Consider the following 19,526-nt stretch of genomic DNA (forward strand, 5'->3'; position numbering starts at 1 on the left):
CTGCTTGGGATTCTCTCTCTCCCTCTCTCTGCCTCTCTCCTCCCCCAAATAAGTAGGTAAGTAAGCAAATAAATAAATAAATACATACATAAATACATGAATATTCTAATATAGAAAATATAAAGGTCAGTTAACACAAAAGTTACCAAACATCATCTAAATTCCTAACTTTAAAGCACCAGTTTTTAAAATTTACTTATTTTGAGAGAGTGTACACAAGCAGGAGAGGGACAAAGAGAGGGGGAGAGAGAATCCCAAGCAGGCTCCTCACTGCCAGCACAGAGCCCGATGCAGGGCTCAATCCCACAGACCGCGAGATCAAGACCTGAGCAGAAATCAAGAGTTGTACACGTAACCAATTGAGCCACCCAGATGCCCCCAAATTCCTAACTTTAATAAGTGCTCTAATTGCAAATAAACTCAAAACACTACAAAACTTCCTTTTTATGCAGAAGATGATGTTAAACCTGGCAATTCTGTGAGAGAATAATTCACATTTAAAAACAGCTCCTGGGGAGCCTAGGTGGCTCAGCTGCTTAAGCATCTGACTCTGGATTTCGGTTGTGAGTTCGAGCCCCGCATCGGGCTCCATGCTGACAGCACAGAGTCTGCTTGGGATTCCCTCTCTCTCTTCCCCTTCCCTGCTCACGCGTGCACACATACACTCTCTGCCTTAAAATAAACTTTAAAATAAAAATAGCTACCAAGTAGACAAAGTGGATCTTCAAAATCTCCTCCAGTGCCAACAACTTTCTCATTGTATGACACTGAGTGACTTACACAGTGAGCCGCACTTCACGGCTGAGCTCATCATATAATTCAGGCAGAAAGCGTCTTCTGTGCACTAGACACGGTCTGAGCCGTGGAGCTACATGGCGAGCAAGACCGACAAGGGTTCTGACCTCATGGAGCTTCCGCTCCGGTGACAAGAAGGCTCAACAGCAAGCAGGTAAATACACGGTGACAAGAAGGCTCAACAGCAAGCAGGTAAATACACGAGACAGAAAACTATCACGCACGACAAGCACTTTGCAGGGAAATAAAATAGGTGACCACTTTAGATTGGGTGGACAGAGACGATCTCTCAGAGGCAACACCTTGAGGTGAGATCCAAACGGTGTGAAGCGGCACCGGAAGGATGGGACCAGCTGCCTCTGACAGAGCTGGTGCTCGTGTCTGTGAATTTCAGCCAAGTTAAGCATGAACCGTAGACCCTGCCAGCGTGTCCGGGGAAGGACCGGCAGCCACTCCAAACACTGCTCTGGGAACTGTTCAGTTTTCTGCTTTAGTACTTATGCTGAAACACCAAGACATCGACCAGTAAAACACCCCAGGCAGAATGGAAGAGCCTTAGCACAACGGGAACCTCCCCTCCCCTCAGTGGCTTCATGTCCAACTTTCCTGAGCTCACCTGATCTTGCGACTCCAGCTACGAATTGTATACTCCAGATCTGTTCTCCAGCAGGCTAGCCCGTTTCGTTGGGAGTTCAAGTGGGTGCTGTATCTATCTGACACGTAAAGAGACGGAACTGAACACCTGCCAGGCTGCAACTTTGCCTCCTAAGTTCCCAGAGAGGATGGGGATACGGAATCCCAGAGAGAGAGACAGGATCATCCAGTGCATCAAATTAAAGTGTGTTTATAATAAGCCGCTCAGACTGAATGCACCACTGCCCACAGGAAATCCAATTTCCAACCGGAACGTGACGAATCCACTTTGGCTCTCCCCACCCAGGTCCACACACAAAGAGCACTCAACAGAGCTCCACGGGAAACAGACCCACAAGTGACATACATGAACACCTTCGAGGTGCACAAGTGCCTTGAACTTACCACTGGAAGGAGGGTGAACGACACTTAGTGTTAATCATTCATTCATCCAGAATGAGCTGGCTGAAGAGGTTCCTTTGTAATTCAAGCACAGAGCCCTGGCAAGGGAAACAAAAAGAGGTGATGAGAAACAATTTATTATAATTTGTAATTGGGCTTGCTATAAAAAGGGAGCAACTAGAAAAAAAAAACCAAAAACAACTCAAAAGTGAAGTGGTAAACGATAAAGCAGATAGGAGGGTCCTCCCACAACCTGATTGGAGAAGCAGATTTGCTAGAACTCCACATGGCCAAGCCATTTTAGAGATAGATAGATAGATGGAGAGAGGGGAGAAAGAGCAGACAGAAGAAGAAAAATAGACAGATGGACAGACAGATGTATGACCAGATAGCCAGATAAAGCCTACTGTGATCAAACCACAACTCCAGGGCTGGGGGCAGAATAGTAAAAGAGAAAGGTCTCTGCTCTCACTGAACTTCATTCAAGTAGAAGAAAGCATCCAAAACAAATGAACAAACACAGAATATATCTAGAGTGATATGTACAATGCAGACATCTAAACAGGATGAAGTAGCTAATTTAAATTGGGAAGGTCAGGAAATGGCTCTCTGAGAAGGCAACTGGGCTGCAATCTCAGTGCTATTTCAAGGTGAGGGAAACAGTCTGCCAGGCAGAGGGACCAGTCAAGACCTTAATAAGAACCAGCGGGTCAGAGACAGTCATCACGGGCTGTGGGGCAGAATCCAAATGCAAGTGGGTTGAATCAAAGAATGAGAGTTGAGTTACTTATGAAGCAGGTGGTTTCTGGGTCCTCTCTTATTGTGGAGAATATTACCTTCTTCTTCTGTTGTTTGATGCGCTGCCCAATGATATATTAAAATTCATGGCCCTATTAGTCAACATACCAGAAAGTACTTCTCTTTTCATTTTTTTAAAATGTTAAACAGATTGCTTTCAGAGAGTGAGACTTGTCTTCTTACAAGATATTTCACCTCAGCTATGGTCGTAAAATACTACATTATGCTAATAATTGTGTACTGTGAGTTACAGCCTTCATAAAGAATGCAGGCTTTGGAGCCAAAAGATTGGGGTTCACTCCCCACCCCCAGCTTCCCCATTACCACCTGAGCAAGCCTAGCCTGGTTATTTCAATTGCCTGAGCCTCTGGTTTCTTCAACCATAAAGTGGAAATCTTATCTGCTTTGCAGGGTTATTCTAAGTATTTAATGGGATCATGCACATAAAATACTCAATTAAGGGGCTGAAACATGAAATGCTCAATTGAAGTGACAATAAAGAACTTCCACTGTAAACAGTTGCTACTGGGAACGGTGCAATTATCACAACGATTCAAGCTATAGAAACACACCTCTATAACTGGACACAGGAGAGATAACAATTTTCATTTATAGGTTCTTTGAATATCTTATGGGTGGACCTCTAAAAACCAGCCCAAACTCTTGCCCTTTACAGGTGAGAATTTAAAGGTAAGAGGTAGGCTGACGTGCCCAAACTAACCTAACTGGTTCCGAGAAAATTTATAGAAATCTGATATATTCGGTCAAGAATGCCTGTCTCGTAAGGTAAATCCTATATAAACATAACTTTTTTCATTTTCATTTAAGTAATGTCTACGCTCATCATGGGGCTCAAAGTCATGTGATCAGCAGTCACATGCTCTACCGACAGAGCCAGCCAAGCATCCCAAATTCTTAATTCACTGTGGAATTAACCCAGTATGGACAAGAAAATATCTTTAAATGGTAAGAATGAAAAACTGAACAAGCTTCAGCGGACTCCATCTAAATAGATTAGACTGACAATTTTTTAAAGCCAAGAACTGTCATATTTTACTAGATGGTTATTTACTAACCAAGAAACTATAAAATATAAGATCTGCCACATTTACATTTTCCCAATGATAATAAGATACTGAGCCTCCAGCACCGATTATGCAAGGAAGCTTTCCATACATTTATTCTGAATACTTTGTCATTTCATGACTGTGGGTTTTTATTCCCCACGCCTTTGCACTTACTGTGCCCCGTTAGGAAGGCTTTCCTGGAAAACTCCTAATTATCCCTCAAGACCCTAAGTGTCTCCTCTGCTGTGAAGCCTTCCCCAACCTCCTACCTTCCTCCCCGAGACATGAGGCACTATCACTCCCTCGTTTACCTCACCACTCCATCTAATTGAGGCAACGGCACTGCAGTGATCTTTCACTCGTCTGCCTCCTTTACCAGATTCTGATTGCTTTCAAAGGGAAGGGCTCATCTTTCCTGATGTCTAGCATAGTGCCTTACACATGGGTGCCCGAGAGACGTATGACCGATAGGTCGAGGGATGCATCACACTATTAATACAACACGATTTAATTTTTAAGCCAGCCTGCATTTCCGTCACATCACCATGACCTAAATTACATACAAAAGGGTGAGTAGCAGCTTAACCACTCTGATGGTGAACGGCATGCGTCAGCCTGGCTGGGTCATCGTGCACAGCCCTGTAGTCAAACACCAGTCTAGACATTGCCATAAAAGTACTGTTTTAGACGTGATTAGCATGAAATCAGTAGACTCTCAGCAAAGCGGATTACCCTCCTTAATGCGGTGGGCCTCATCCTATCAGCTGATGGTCTATCGAGCAAAGCCTGAAGTTTCCTCCAGAAGCAATTCTGCCTCCAGACTGCAACAGAGAAACCCTCCTGCAACCCATTTTCAACAAGTGGATGTTTTGTTAATAGTGTAGATGGGTTCGGGTGCCTGGCTGGTGTAGTCAGAAGAGCAGGTGACTCCGCCTTGAGGTTGTGAGTTTGAGCCCCACAGTGGGTACAGAGATTACTTAAATAAAAACTTAAAAAAAAAAAATAGCATAGATGGTTTTTAGCTGCTAACTTTGGATGCCATGTTTAGGATGGGGCAGGTACTGCGAGAGCTCATGACTGCAGGTCTAACAGGGCCCTCTGTGTATTTAAGTCTATGAGATTCAAGGCAGCGCTAGGTAACCTACGTCTACAATAAAACTCTAGCAATTTCGCGTTTTCGGTTATACAAAGAGTGTGTTGTATCTGTTAACAGCACACAGGTACCACGTGTGGACAGAGTCATCAATCAACAGATTTCACCCATGCTCTTTTTGGCATGAACCCCAGCCAGTCCTGGAGCCCCCGAGCCGCCCGCCTGCTTGCCCGCCTGCTTGCCGCCCTGACATCATTTTAATTCAACGCGAGTAGATTTTGCATTCTTCTCCCTTGAGTTGTGTGAGGAAAAGCCGTTCGGGTTTCCAGTGCTGAAGATTCTACCCCCACACCTTCCCTAAGAGCTGAGAGTAACTGGACCCTTGGCCACATCCTCGTTAAAAATAAAGGAAGGCGACACCTGAAGAATGCTACCACGTTAACCAACCTACGAACTTACAGTCAAGCCCTGGGCTGAGTCACAGTGCCCGGGGTTCATAAAACTTTTGCTGTTTCAACCAGAAACTGCTAAAGAAGACAAAGTTACTACCGCTTAACCTGTGCCCTTAAAACGGGCTCCCCTCTCCAACGACGTAAAAACAACGCAGCTGTCACTGAGAAATTTCTAAAACCCACCCCTTCGTCAAACGAAATCCCCTTTGAAACCACCATCTCCCTAAACAAAACCAAAAAAAAATGTTTTAACATTTCTGCGTTTAGCCTTGCTATCGGCTAGGCAGCTTATCAATTCAGAGACTCAATGTCTGTGGTAAAACAGGACAGTGGGAAGGTTTCCGGGAGAGAAAAAGGGGCTGGGAACAAGATATGCAAGTCTATTAACCCGTCACAGGAGCCAGGTCTGTGCCATCTGCCTGCCTGCCCCCCTCCCCGGACCTCCGCTCACAGGTAGACTGTTGTCTCAGTCTCTCTGCCCACAGAGATTTCAGAGACATGACGAACAAACCACTGTGTGGCTCTCACTCTGGGGCAGTAGGTGAGACCGGACGTTGTAAGCCTTCATTCCATGACAACTCCCCCCACCTCCCGGCCATGCTGACATTAGCCTACTGTTCCTGCACAAAGAACTAATGGAATCAGATGCTGCTCTTAACAGAAAGAGACAGTACAGTCGCCCAGCAGACTAGAGAATGTTCGAGAATCCATCATTTCTGACAAAGGGAGGACTAATTAAAATGAAAAAAGAAGTTTCAGGCTATCCTCCCCAAATGACAGACTTCTACACACACACAGCATACGTTTACTGCTTATTATGAACCAAGTTACGAAAAGGTCCTGGGTTATTTATAAAACGGCTCATGTGAAACACCAAAAAAAACAAAAAACAAAAAAAATCAATGGACAGCTGGAAGGACAGGGTGTGCCCACTTGGGCCACTGTATCTCCCAGACTGGTTTCTGTTTACAATAATCCTTCCCGAGGATTCCCAAAAAGCTTATGTGTCCGGGGGAAAAATTTAACGATGCAAAAGTTGACTCAAGTGCCTGACATGCGGGGCATTTATTAAGTTGGTTATTTCAGTTCAAGGAGTGTTTGTTGATCATCTACCGTGTTCCAGGAACTATGCTAAGCATTGGGAATATCATGTTGACTGGGAGCCTCACATTCTTGCAAAGCCTATAACCAAGTAAGTCAGAAGCCACAAAACACTGTGGGGACAGCATGGTCCAGAGGGGTAAGGTAGTAGGGAAGCACACAGGAGTGGTCCTGTGTCCAGCCCTCAAGACAGATCCAAATCCGGGGCGCCTGGGTGGCTCAGTCGGTTAAGCGTCTGACTTTGGCTCAGGTCACGATCTCAGAGTTTGTAGGTTCGAACCCCATGTCGGGCTCTGTGCTGACAGCTGGGAGCCTGGAGCCTGCTTCGGATTCTGCGTCTCCCTCTCTGCCGCTCCCCTGCTAATGCTCTGTCTCTCTCAAGAAATAAACATTTAAAAAAGGACAGATCCAAATTCAGTAATATATGCCCACATCATAAAAATGACCTATATTCAGTGTCCCTGGTACGGCGACATGGGATCTTTTCTCCACTAGGATTCCACGGATGTTTTAAAACATGTGTATGTATTCTTTGACGCTCTCGCTACAGGGCGGGGCGAGGCGACCAGTCTAAGCCCGCTCCCCTTGAATCCACTTCAACCCACTAAGAATACAGCAGAGTTGACACTACAGGATTTCCAAGGGCAGGTCAGAAGAGGCCATCAATTTCCATCTGGTTTTCCTGGAGCCCTTGACCTGAAGCCCTGGCAGAGCATGTATCTGGCATCGTATTTGGGTTCCTTGATCCCTATATTTACCTGACACTTATCACCATATTTTCCGACACATGCAAAGACACTGAGGATCCTATTCCGACCCTTTACCAAGACTAAAGAAACTGATTTAAGTGTTGGTGTCTTAAATAACCACTGAATGACGATGAGGGAAAATGAGTGAAGGAAGAAGGAAGGAATGAGAAAACGGTAGTGTAAGTGATTTCGACATTCAGTGGCAGGTGATTCAAGAACGCTTGGGTTTAAATAACCCGTGCAAAGATTTGTTCCCACATGCTCTAATACTACAGACTGCCACACAGGCTCCTGTAGACATTTAGGTCCCACTGTAGATGACTAAAATATTTCATCTTCCTGGGGCGCCTGGGTGTCCCAGTCAGCTAAGCATCTGAGCCTTGATTTCAGCTCAGGTCATGATCTCATGGTTCCTGAGTTGGAGCCTCCCGGCGGGCTCCCCACAATGCTGACAGAGCTGAGGCTGCTTGGGATGTTCTCTCTCTCTCTCTCAAAATAAATTAAATAAATGAAATATTTCATCCGCCTAAACTTCCCAAAGATGCCCGGATACAGAGCACAAGCTAATGTCTCAATGGACAAAGAAACATCTTCTTACGGGCCCCCTCCCTGTAGACCTCCAGGAAACAATGAGTTCAAAATCACGAGCTTGGCCGAGAAAGCCTGTGCTGTAGAACCCACCAGCAGAGCATCAGCTTTGCCCCAAGCAAGGCTCATCCCAAGACTGCTTTAACTGTTACATCTCACAGATTCGTCCCAAGGCTGGGGGTATTGGACAGGGCATGAAACACTACTTCAGACGCTATTTTTATAGTGACATAACACACAGCATTTAATGTCACCAACCACACTTGACACTTGAAGAGGCCATGTTGTTTTTACCTAAGTTTCTGTTCAAAGTCAAACGCGTAGGAAGGCGAACACCTGTTGCCACGCACCTTGCCCTCAAAGTGGGTACTTTCACTTCTGAAATTAAAGAATGTGTAGGTTTTATAGCAGATTCTCCTTGAGACACCCCTCCTAGACGTGCTAATGTCCTCCCACTGACAGACAACGCAAGTGGGATAAAAAGGTACCAGCTCCCAGAGGAGCAAGGCTCTTGTGGGCCCTGTGGCAATGGTATGGAAACCAGAGATAAGGTTGGGAACAATGCCAACAAATACAAACCTGACGGCCACAGCACAGCTCATGGTGTCTTTCCAGAAGGTGAGAGAAACGCTTGCCAGGGCACCGTTTTGGTTTTGGATTCATCAGCTACTTGCACAGAAAAGAGCCTATGTTGGCATGCCGGTGGTCCAAGAGCTATTGCTGCTTCATCCTAGGTTATGGGGCAAATCAAAACGACCCAAGGAGCAAACCGACACCAGGAACTTTTTAAACAAAGCAAATCCTAGAATCCATAGAAACTCAACCTCCAGGTTCACGCCAGACACATCTGAAACCTCCAGCTGTGTACTGACTGCCATAGTCCATTTTACATTTAGGAACATTTAGGTCCCTATTGACAGCAAGGTGCTGTGCCGGGCACTGTGAATGCATGATGTGCGAATGAATCGGGCACAGCACCACTTATCAAAGGGCCTAGGGCTAGAAGAAAAGACAATAAAGACATTATAAAGTATATAAAGACGCAAGACAAACCAGCCATCTGGGAGGAGAGAAGACGGTGCTGCGAAAAAGAATGCCGGAACCTTCCCCTGGTTTTCAAAACACAAAGAAAACAAAAAAAACACCACAAAAAAAAAAAAAATCCATTACATCCACCCAAAGCAGACATTTTCAGCAGCAAAGCCACCAACATCATCAACCCCCCAACCAGAGGGGGATGCAGTTTGGATACAGCTTAAAAGGAGAAGAAAACAAAACACAACTACAAGAGAACATCAACCTCTACAATGAAACAAACCACAGAACTTTTTAAAAAGGGTTGGAGGATGCCAGGAATCTATTTCCAGAGATAAAAGGTGAATACTACAGCCGCAGACAAGAGCAGGTTGGGATCAAGAAAGATGGTCCGGGGTGACTCCCTCCAGAACCGGGCTGGGAGTTTGGACCAGGACAACGCAAGGCCAGGCCGGGCAGAACAGGGCAGCCTTGCTGGTGGACCTGGCCTTGAGGAATCGTCCGACACGTACGTGAGGAAGCAGGGAGGCCCTGCATTCTCGTGAGAAGAGGAAGACAGCACAGATGAAGGAGAGACCAGGACCTGAGGCCCGGACGGCATGGACAAGCATCGAGTGGAGCGTGAGACAGTGCAGGGGGAAGTGAGTGCAGAGAAGCAGATCAGGACACCCCGCGACAGACACCCCTCAAGTCCGAGCTGTCACTTGGGCTTCAGTCGTAAGACGACGACTTGGGAGAGAAGTCACAGGCCAGCGGCCAGTCAGCCCCTCCAGCTGACACCAGACCAGCACCATCCACCTGTCCTGAATGAGCATTAACATCAAGGGGCTCATACAATGAAAATAAACCGGAAATCCCAGAGTATGTTTGCAAAATAGAAAAGAGCTCAGTCCCAAGAACGCCGGAGTACGGGGCGACGAGTTCGGAACAAAGCCCGGACCTGCCCGTCGGGTCATACACCCACCTCTCTAAACCTGACTTCCCTCCACGTGAAATGGAAAGGATTGCACCCACCTTTCCCGACTGTCGTGAAAACAAAATGAGAAAACATCTTTAAATTACCTGACACAGGGCCTGGGCCAAGTTCAGAAAGGTTAAACAATGTTAGTTCTCTCTTCTTGTCCTGGTTTCTGTAAAGCAGAAATAAATGCAGGCTTTCTTCCACAGGGAACAGCCCTAATAAAAACTCGGAATTATTTTTAACTAGCGCAAGGCTAGCAAGATGACTCAGTAATGCCAAGGCCAGGCCTGAATGTCCGTTACTAACAAACACCGTAAAACATTTTTCAAAAAATATTTCTCTAGGAACTGCGTGTGAGTAGGTAGCTAAGTTATAAGTTGAAAAGAAAATGTAAATTGAGACACTTGCACAGTTAGACCCAAAAACCGTTGTGTTTCCTGATCTATCGTAATATTCTGATACTGTTTCCATAGTCTAAAATAATAGTAGTTAAATTAATTAGGGCATTGAGTCCCTTCCCAATCACAGACAAGCAAGGGAGCCTTCTGATGGGGCAGGTTATCAACCACAGGGCTATTTCTGAGTTTAGTCTTAAGATTAAGCCTATGCGATTGTGGTTTTTCTTTTTTAACTTTTTTTTTTTTTTTTTTAAGAAATCTCTACACCCAACGCGGGGCTCAAACCCACGATCCCGAGATCAAGAGTCACATGGTCCAGCTACCGAGCCAGCCAGGCGCCCCAGGATTGCTATTCTTTAAAAACAAATGATCTATCATGAAGAAAGGGACTCAGCATGCTTTCGGAGTTTGTAGAATTAACCGCCACCTGTGCTCGGAGCCCCATGTACTAAGGGAATCGTTAAGAAATCAGCATAGGTTATGGCAAATGTATTAAATGTGAACTCTGTGTTCACAAAACACTCTGTGTTTTTCAAAATTAAAAAAGAGTTTGGGGGAATTTCAAATACCCAGTAGTTGGACGTGACTGAAGGCGTTGCCACGTTATGTCTTCTGGACTTTGCTCTCCCTGCGGCAGTCCATTTGGCATTCAACCTCCACCCTCTCTCGGGCCCGAATCAGAGTCCGCACCAACTAGCCTCCAATTACTTACTACATCTAACCTCTCTGTCCATCCCTAAACAACCGTAACCACAGAACTTCCCTACGCTGACAGTATTTCAGACCTTTCATTGTAATTACTTCAGCATGGAATTAGCAGCATATTTCCCAATGGTATTTTATTGCCTATTTCATGAGGATGAAAAACGAAAACTTCAGTGGGAAAGTGGCTGCAAATGGAGAGGAGGTGGGGAAGGACGGCAACAAACGCAGGTCAGGGCCCAGAGCGAAGGCGCCACCTCCTTCGGCCTCTTAAGCCCCCGCGGGAACTTGACACCCCACGCCTCATACCTCCAACCAGCCACTATTAATAACTCCTGCACCCCACTGTCCTTGCCCGGAGCTGCTCTGAGATCCAATTCTCTCTCACCGTTCCACCAGCCTCCCCTCCACCCTCGAACCCGCCCCCCCCAAGGCCCTGGTCATGAGGTGAACACTGGGGACCCCATCCCCAGCTCTACAGGCAACTTTCAGAGAATCTACTAGTTTGAATAGTACTGGGATTTGCTCTCAAGTCAGAAGTACATCAATCACAGTTTAGGAACTAGTCACATCTTTGTCCCTTAGGAAGAACTTAATAAACATATAAGAAAAAGGCTTGTTGATAATAATTTGAAAAGCTATTATTTGCCAAAAAAAACATTGTCTTCAAAAGAGAGAACATTAATAAAGTTATCCCTACATTAATATGTAATATGTTTAGGGGTGCCTGGGTGGCTCAGTCAGTTGAGCGTCCGACTTCAGCTCAGGTCGTGATCTCACCACTTGTGGGTTCGAGCTCCACGTCAGGCTTTGGGTTGACAGCTCAGAGCCTGGACCCTGCTTCAGATGCTGTGTCTCCTTCTCTCTCTCTCTCTGCCCCTCCCCTGCTCGCACTCTCTCTCTCTCTCAAAAAACGAATAAACGCTAAAAAAATTAATAAAAACATAAACCAATAAGCTTTAAAAAAGCTTAACACGTGTAAACCTTATGCAGATATTTTAAAGTCACAGCACACTACACTCTTGCGAAAGACGAACATGCGAAGTAAATTACCTCTGATATGGACGGGAGCTCATGACGGAGTCTGTTGTTAGTAAATGTCTCTGGTTGGAATCCCTGTACCCACATCAACAAATGAACAATAATAACAGCTGTTGATCCAGCATGGATTAGGAGGATTTATGTAGGACCTGGTATAATAAAGGCATCATCAGTGTGGGATCGTACGTGCTGTGGGCGTTCTCCCGCACCCCAAATCCAGCATCTTGGTTCTAGGGTAGATCAGGTCTCTTTCTCCACCCAGATTCACACTGCATTCTCCACCTCCCAGACTCAAAGGGATTTTGTGGGGATTACTGATGTCTGAAAGATCTTTCATCTTTGGGGATGAAAGGGGCTAATGAGTATTTGTTGGGAAGCACTCCCACTCTGCCCTACGGGAAGTCTCAGCATTCTCTGCTAAGGAAGGGTGTCTGCTGCAGGCCGGAAAACGCTACGTTTGAAGAGGGAAGGCGGACAGACTTTTCATTAAGGGGACGCGGGGTAGCTCGCTGCTCCCCAGAGACCAGAGAGGCCCTTCAGTTCGAATTCTGCCTCAGCTGCCACAGTGGGTGCGACCTTGAGCCTCACCTTCTGGCTCTGTAAATCCAGGTTAAGCACACAGAGCCCCTCTGAGGAGCAGGGCTTACAATCAGAGGAAATCAACTGAAGTGAAAATATATGTACATATGATTGCACTTCTACAAGCTCGGGCTTGGCTATAGTCTCAGGCCGTTCTATCACAGCGCTTGGTCCGTAAGAAACCAGGACAGGACCAGGGACGACTACAAATGGATAATAATGCCATCTCCTACGGGGTTTTCGTACGGTCCTCTAACTTACAAACTTTAGCAGATTTTAGGCATGATAAATACCTACTTAGAAGTGGTATCTAAAAGAAGACCGATTTGGGGCGCCTGGGTGGCTCAGTCGGTTAAGTGTCCGACTCTTGGCTTCGGCTCAGGCCGTGGGGTGGAGTCCTGCATCCGGCTCTGTGTGCTAACAGCGTGCAGCTTGCTTGAGATCCTCTCTCCCTCCCTCCCTCTCTCAAAATAAACAAATGAACTTGAAAAGAATAAAAAAACAAAAGAAAACTGATTTAGGCCCTAGTAAGAAACAAGGATTTTAATTCTCATGATAGACCATTGTGTCTCTAGGAACATTTTTCATCTGTCACAAAATCTAAGTAAGAAATGCTGCCTACAGAAAGGCTTCCAAGTGTGTTCTCTATTCGATTCCTTCACTTCCCCACCCCTATCAATTCCCGCCTCCCTCCCACCCCCCCCCCCCCACACCTCCACCCATCCCCACCATGTTCCTCGGCCCGAGCTTGGTCTGCCTCTTTCTGCCTTCAACATTCTCCTTCTGGGCGGCCTCGTGGCTCTCTCACCACTGCTCAGGACAGCCACGGCCCCGGCTCCAGGGTAAATGGCTCTTCCAGACCTACCGGATGGGCCACCTCAAAATCAAGAAGACCCAAACTAGGGGCACCTGGGTGGCTCAGTTGGTTGAGCACTGACTTTGGCTCGGGTCACCATCTCATGGTTCATGAGTTCAAGCCCTGTGTCCGGCTCTCTCTGTCAGCACAGAGCCTGCTTCAGATCCTCTGGTCCCCTCCTCTCTCTGCCCCTCTCCCTCTCTCTCACAAAAATAAGTTTTAAAAACATATAAAAAATAAAATTAAAGAAACATGAAAAGGAGACTCAAACTAAAATTATTATGCCCAACCCGATCCTGCCCCCCAAGACCAGTTCTAGGTTCCCGAACCGGGATCCCGGGCCCCCATCCGGCCAGTCTCGCAAGACAGAAGCCCATCAATTATCCCAGGGTGGCCGCTGTCTGCTCTCCAAATCCAGCTCTCAGTATATCTTCTGGCTCCTCCCTCAGTGTCTCCCTCACAGGTGCCTCCCTGCCCTTCGGCAGCCTGCACCGGCTGACCTTGGCCCTGCCTCTACTGTTACCTGCTGTCCTTCTTCCGGTCCTTCCTCTGTCCACAAATCTCTCCTCCACACACGAGTCAGAGGAAAATTCTAAAGCACGAGTGTGCTCCTACCATGTTCTGGTCCGAAACCTTCGAGGACGATCACAAGCTCCCGATGATTACAAGTCCCAAACTTCTTTTCGTGGCATAGAAAACTCCACTGACCCTTCCAGCCCCTGTCCTTCCAGCCCCCAGGGGAGCCCCCTGCAGCCCACAGCATATTGTGTACCGAACTGCCTCTGTCTCCCCTCCCGACTAAAACGCCCCTTCCCTCGGCTTTAACAGCAAATCACTCTTCATCCTCAAGACAAACTTCCGTGGTTCTTCTGAGACATCTTCCCTAACATCACATACGAGGGATAACACACCTCCACTTTCAGATGTATCACTGCTCCGTAGTCAAATCTCTGCCAGAGCCCTTACTACCCTGCGCAGAAACTCTTGTTCACACGTCCACCTGTTTTTCGAGGGCACAGACTCTGTTCTGTGAGTCTTTCTCCAACATTCCGAACAGGGGGCCTGGACAAGTCTGTTTGAGCAATGAGTGCCCAATACACGAATGACAGACAGATACATGTTCTGGAATACGGCAGTTTAAGCGAATGAACCCACCTGAAAATGCTGCTTCCACTTTCTTCCTGTCCTCCAGAAAACCAAAGTTCTTTCAGGTACAAGAGTCTATACATTTCGATGAAGCCTGCGTAGGGACATGCCCCAAAGCTGTCTATGATGTGCAAACACACTTTCAGAAACTCCTTCTGGGCGCCTGGGTAGCTCAGTCGGTTAAGCGTCCGACTTCGGCTCAGGTCACCATCTCACCGGTCAGAGTTCAAGCCCCACGTCGGGCTCTGCGCTGACAGCTCAGAGCCTGGAGCCTGCTTCAGATTCTGTCTCCTGTTCTCTGCCCCTCCCCCGCTCGCACTCTGTCTCTCTCTCTCAAAAAGAATAAATAAACGTTAGAAAATAATAAAAAAAAATTTTTTTAATGTTTCTTATGCGTTCAAAGCCCGAGCTGAGCCACAGGCTTGGCAGTAAAGACATGCTTAAATAAAGGCGCTTTCTTGGGACCCACCCCAGGGCATTCATTGTCCTGCCATAAATTTTCCTTTAAAAGACTAAGAATTAATTTACCTCATGTTTTTAAGCAACTTTACCCTAGGTTATTTATCATTTCCCCATTTAACTCATCATGAAGAAATTCCTGAGAAACGGCCTTAAAGATAGGAAGGATATGCTTGCCAGAAATATTTCTTAATGAAACGGACCACATAGTGTAGGATTTTTTTTTTTTAAAGAACCAAATTACCCAAACTTCAGCTTTAAAAAGACACAGCTGTCCAGAGAGCACACTGCAGTTGGTACATCGGATGGCAAAATCCGGCGCCCTTGAAAAACAAAGATATTTCTTCAACATCCCATGACTTCAATCGTCTTAATCGCGGGAAACTACATAAGGACTCAAAACTGTGGACGAAGCGAATCATCTGCACTTGTTTGCATTTTTCTTATATGTTTCATATATATTATAGACACATGTATCTTATTTATTCTAGCGGCTGTACACGAGTGCTACAACGTAGGCTTTCTCTTCTCTACTGAAATTACCACCTACGACCACACAGGCCATCAACTTCTTTCATGCTCCTGCAGTGTAATTCCTGCAGAAGTCTATTTCTTCTTTCCTTTCAGTGTCTAACAAAACAGGTGTGGATAACTACACTTTACCAAGATTATATGCAAACACACGCTGCTTTCTAGACTTTCCCAAGTTTCCCCAAAGGTGTGTTATTTCCTTCCAGTGACTGGAGCTCTAGACATTCTCGGGCTGAACTTGATCAAACAATGGGAAATCAGGCTCTCATGTTTACTAACCGCTGCGGGTGGCTCTAAAGGATTATAAGACACCAGGAGGGTTCTTCTCACTCACAGAATTTCCTGAAGAAGCAAACAGAACCAGAATAGGGCAGCCTGCAGTTTAGAAGTCTGGGGGGGGGGGGGGGGAGGGAGGAGGGGGGGAGAGAGGAAGGGGGTAGGGGGGGAGAGAGAGAGAGAGAGAGAGAGAGAGAGAGAGAGAGAGAAAGTGCTCTCTGAGGGAAGGGCAGTCCTGGATTTAAATCTGCCTCCACCTGTCTTAGTCGGGGCTGAGACGACCAACCTCACGGGGCTGTGGTGATTAGATGGTTAAGGTGTGTTAAGCACCCGGCACAGATCTTTCTCCTCCCAGCTCCAGGCTGCCTACCTGCCACTTCTACCTGATGGTCTGAGGGCAATGGAAAGACAACCCTCCCTCACCCCCAGTCCACCTCCAAGGCTGCTGACTGTTCCTCCTCAGTATCTGGCCCGGGGCACACCCAGCTCTCTCCATTTCTCGGGCTGCCACCCAGCCAACATCACCATCACTCTCCTAGACTAATGCAACAGCATCTCAACTGTTTCCCCAAAGCCCCTTTTAAGACCCCCTTTGGAGCCGGGTCCCTGGATGGTTCAGTCAGTTAAGCATCCGACCTCGGCTCAGGTCACGATCTCACAGCTCAGGAGTTCAAGCCCCGCACTGGGCTCTGTGCTGACAGCTCAGACCTGGAGCCTGCTTCGGATTCTGTGTCTCCCTCTCTCTCTCTCTGCCCCTCCCCAGCTCGTGCTCACTAGCTCTCTCTCAAAAATAAACATTCAAGAAAAATAAAATAAAGTAAAACCCCTTTGGAATCTTACCAATACTCTTGAACACCATCTTAATATGATATACAAAGTCTTGCATGGTCAACTCTTACCCACACCTCTGGCCTCCCCTCTGCATTCTTCTCCTCCCTCCTCACACTACAGCCACATCCTCTTCTGCCAGGGGACTTCTGCATATGCTACACCTTTGCTGGAAGTGGAAAATTCTTCTTTCTCCCTGACCCCATTCCAGCCTAATTATTACCTTTCCTCATCCTCAAAGCTAGGTTGGGTCCACTCCTCATAGAATCAAGTGCTTCTTCCTTCAAAGAACTCTTCATGGTTGAGAGAAGCATATTTTTACTATGTGACTAATCAACATATTTCTCTTTCTCTTCACTCTAAACTCAAAGCATGGCAAGGAACAAACGAATTTTACCATTATCTTAGGTTGGGTGTTCCTGAAACAGAGCCTAAGGTGAGGACTTGGGTACAGATGGTTCATTTGGGAGGTGATCCCAGGAGGAAGGAAAGAGAGAGAGTAGGGAGAGTGAAACAGGAGAGAAGGAAAACCAGTCCAAGAGCATAGAAGGGAAAACCAGCCCAAGGGCACGTTATCAAGGGCATTACTGTGGGCAACAGGGCATCAGTCCCACCAGGAGATGCCACCTGGAACCGTCCCCTGGGGGAAGGAGGCAGAAGCGTGTGTCCCCTGGTTTCTGTCCCCTCCTAGTTTCAGGCCATGCCCAGGGGAGTTCACTCTCCCATCTCGACCTGTGCTTGCACACCACACAGCCCCCACGGCACCGGAACGAGGGCAGACAGCAGGTACAAGGCTGTCACCACAAGGCACTTCCAACACCACACTGACTGTCCCTCAAAGAGGTGTCTGAAAATGGAAGCGAGTCATGATGATGTGGCTCAGAGACTGGGCAGCTGCTACTCTGTATGTCCCTGTGCCCGGCACAGTGCCTGATGTACCACAGAACCCCACAAATGGTGGTAGTGGGGGGGGGGGAGGGGTTCTCAACATTGTTCTTTTTTCACACTAATAAAACTTCTAATAACACTGGTAGAATTTATTTCTTTTTTTAATTGGGCAAAGAAAGTTAATTCCAGGGGTACCTGGCTGGCTCAGTCAGAGGAGCCTATGTCTCTGGATCTCAGGGTTGTGAGTCTGAGCTCCACATTGGGTGTAGAGATTACATACATACATACATACATACATACATACATACATACATACATAAAAAAACAGATAATTCCACTATGATGTCCCGGAAGGTCTCTCCACAAAGGAGCACTGGAAATCGCAACTGCAGGAGAGGGATTCTGATAACAAAAAGAACATAAATTTTTACACTGTTACAATGAGACAATGAGAAGAGTAACTACGTCTGTAGCGTGCCCTTTGTGTATGTAGCTATACTTAACAACTTGAGCACCATCCCCGAGCATTATTTTTGCCTCCAGAGCATAAATAAAGATACTTGCGGGATACTGGAAGGTGAAGATTACATTTATGTCCAAAATAATTGAACACCCTGAGGTGAAAACAGCCTCGTGGCATTCTCTAAATGATACAGAGTAGACATACAGCCCCCTTCCTAATCCTAAAGGATCAGTAAATTCCATGAGGTTATGGATGACCACCAGAAACTACTGAAGTGTTGCAAAATGGGGCGCTTACATGCAAAGCTCCGTTCTGCCAAACGCTTCAACTTAAGGATTTTATCTGCTTAAGATTCACCAATCAAACAAAAATTCAGGGAATGTTTCTTGGGCACAAAGACACTGCTAAGGTTATGTGGAGAAAACCAGTAAACGGATTCAGTTCCGGTCATGAAAAGATGACCTAGTACCTGTAGGACAGGAAGATGGACCTAGATACAAATAAAAATGGCAGAGTAAAATAAAGCAAAATGTTACTTAAAACCCAAACTAACTGCCACGACTTCTGTCTCCTCAAGAGGAAGCATGATTCAGATCTGTGGAGAGATCAAGCTAGAGACTAATGGAGGGAAGAGAAAGGAAAGACAGAAATGGCAGGCTCTCACATTTTCCATACATGTCAAAGGTGGACAGAGTCCTATGCCTTGGGCAGTTGTTAATGGAGAGGGGGTCTCCAAGAAGGGGAGGAAGCCAGCCAGGAAACACCTGCCAAATTGTTGGGTTTGTTTTTTTTCCTCCCCTGCCAAGTCTTAACATAAAGAGAGGTCAAGCTAGGGGTGCCTGGGTGGCTCAGTCGGTTAAGCGTCTGACTTCAGCTCATGTCATGATCTCACAGTTCGTGAGTTTGAGCCCCACATCGGGCTCTCTGCTGACAGCTCAGAGCCTGGAGCCTGTTTCAGATTCTGTGTCTCCCTCTCTGTGCCTCCCCGTCTTGCTCTCTCTCTCTCTCTCAAAAATAAGCAAACATGTAAAAAAGAGAGACAGAGGTCAAGTTGCATGACAAGAGACTAGAAACTCCAGGCACCTGTGGCAGTGAAATCCCAGCAGTGGGATGGCCAGAGGTCTTTCAGAACTGAGGGGCGTAACCTTCAATATCAAGATGTCACGTTGCTGCGTGTAACCGAGGTAAAAACGAACGTCCTCTGTGCTGAGTCTAGAGCGGGTTCCCCACAACCCAACTGGGTCTCCAGGGCCCTAACACGGCCCTACGGTGCTGTGGCCGCATGCAAGAGATCTGCAGGGCCCTTCTGATAACCCCCCGCATCCAGCAGGGTTGGGACGATTGTAAATAGAAAGGCTTATAAAGAACTCATCAAAAAGGTTTTGTGTCGATGTAACAGACATCAGGAATGCAGCAACAACAACAACAAATTTCACCAAATATCCTTAAGTTTATTGTTAAAACCTGTGCTTGTTTCCCATTTCTGAAATCAAAGTCTAGTACAAAGGATAAAAACTGGACAGAAGAGAAAAACAAAGAAAGGTGGGGCCAGACAGGAAGACAGGCTGGAAGTCTGCTGCAGACCCCGAAGCCCGCCCTCTGCAGGCTTTCCTCGATGCTCCTTCTCGAGGTCTCACCCCCACACACAGCCCGCTCCACGGGAAGGAGCTGTGCACCGGCAGAAC

General features: G+C 46.7%; 1 protein-coding gene across 8 annotated transcripts in view; it reads right to left on the reverse strand.

The window, feature by feature from the left end:
* The window catches only part of TIAM2 (TIAM Rac1 associated GEF 2), a 246,893-nt gene that overhangs the window by 135,771 nt on the left and 91,596 nt on the right, over window positions 1–19,526 (reverse strand). For 7 of the 8 annotated variants that reach the window (XM_053222048.1, XM_053222050.1, XM_053222049.1 and 4 more), the window contains exon 2: window positions 1,834–1,928. The gene's annotated coding sequence lies outside the window, so the exon portion shown is untranslated. Of the gene's footprint in view, window positions 1–1,833; window positions 1,929–9,775; window positions 10,527–19,526 lie in introns of those variants that run through there. The other variant, XM_053222051.1, reaches the window with a different exon arrangement.

The sequence above is a fragment of the Acinonyx jubatus genome, chromosome B2 (genome assembly GCF_027475565.1).
Source record: "Acinonyx jubatus isolate Ajub_Pintada_27869175 chromosome B2, VMU_Ajub_asm_v1.0, whole genome shotgun sequence".
NCBI classification, from domain to species: domain Eukaryota; kingdom Metazoa; phylum Chordata; class Mammalia; order Carnivora; family Felidae; genus Acinonyx; species Acinonyx jubatus.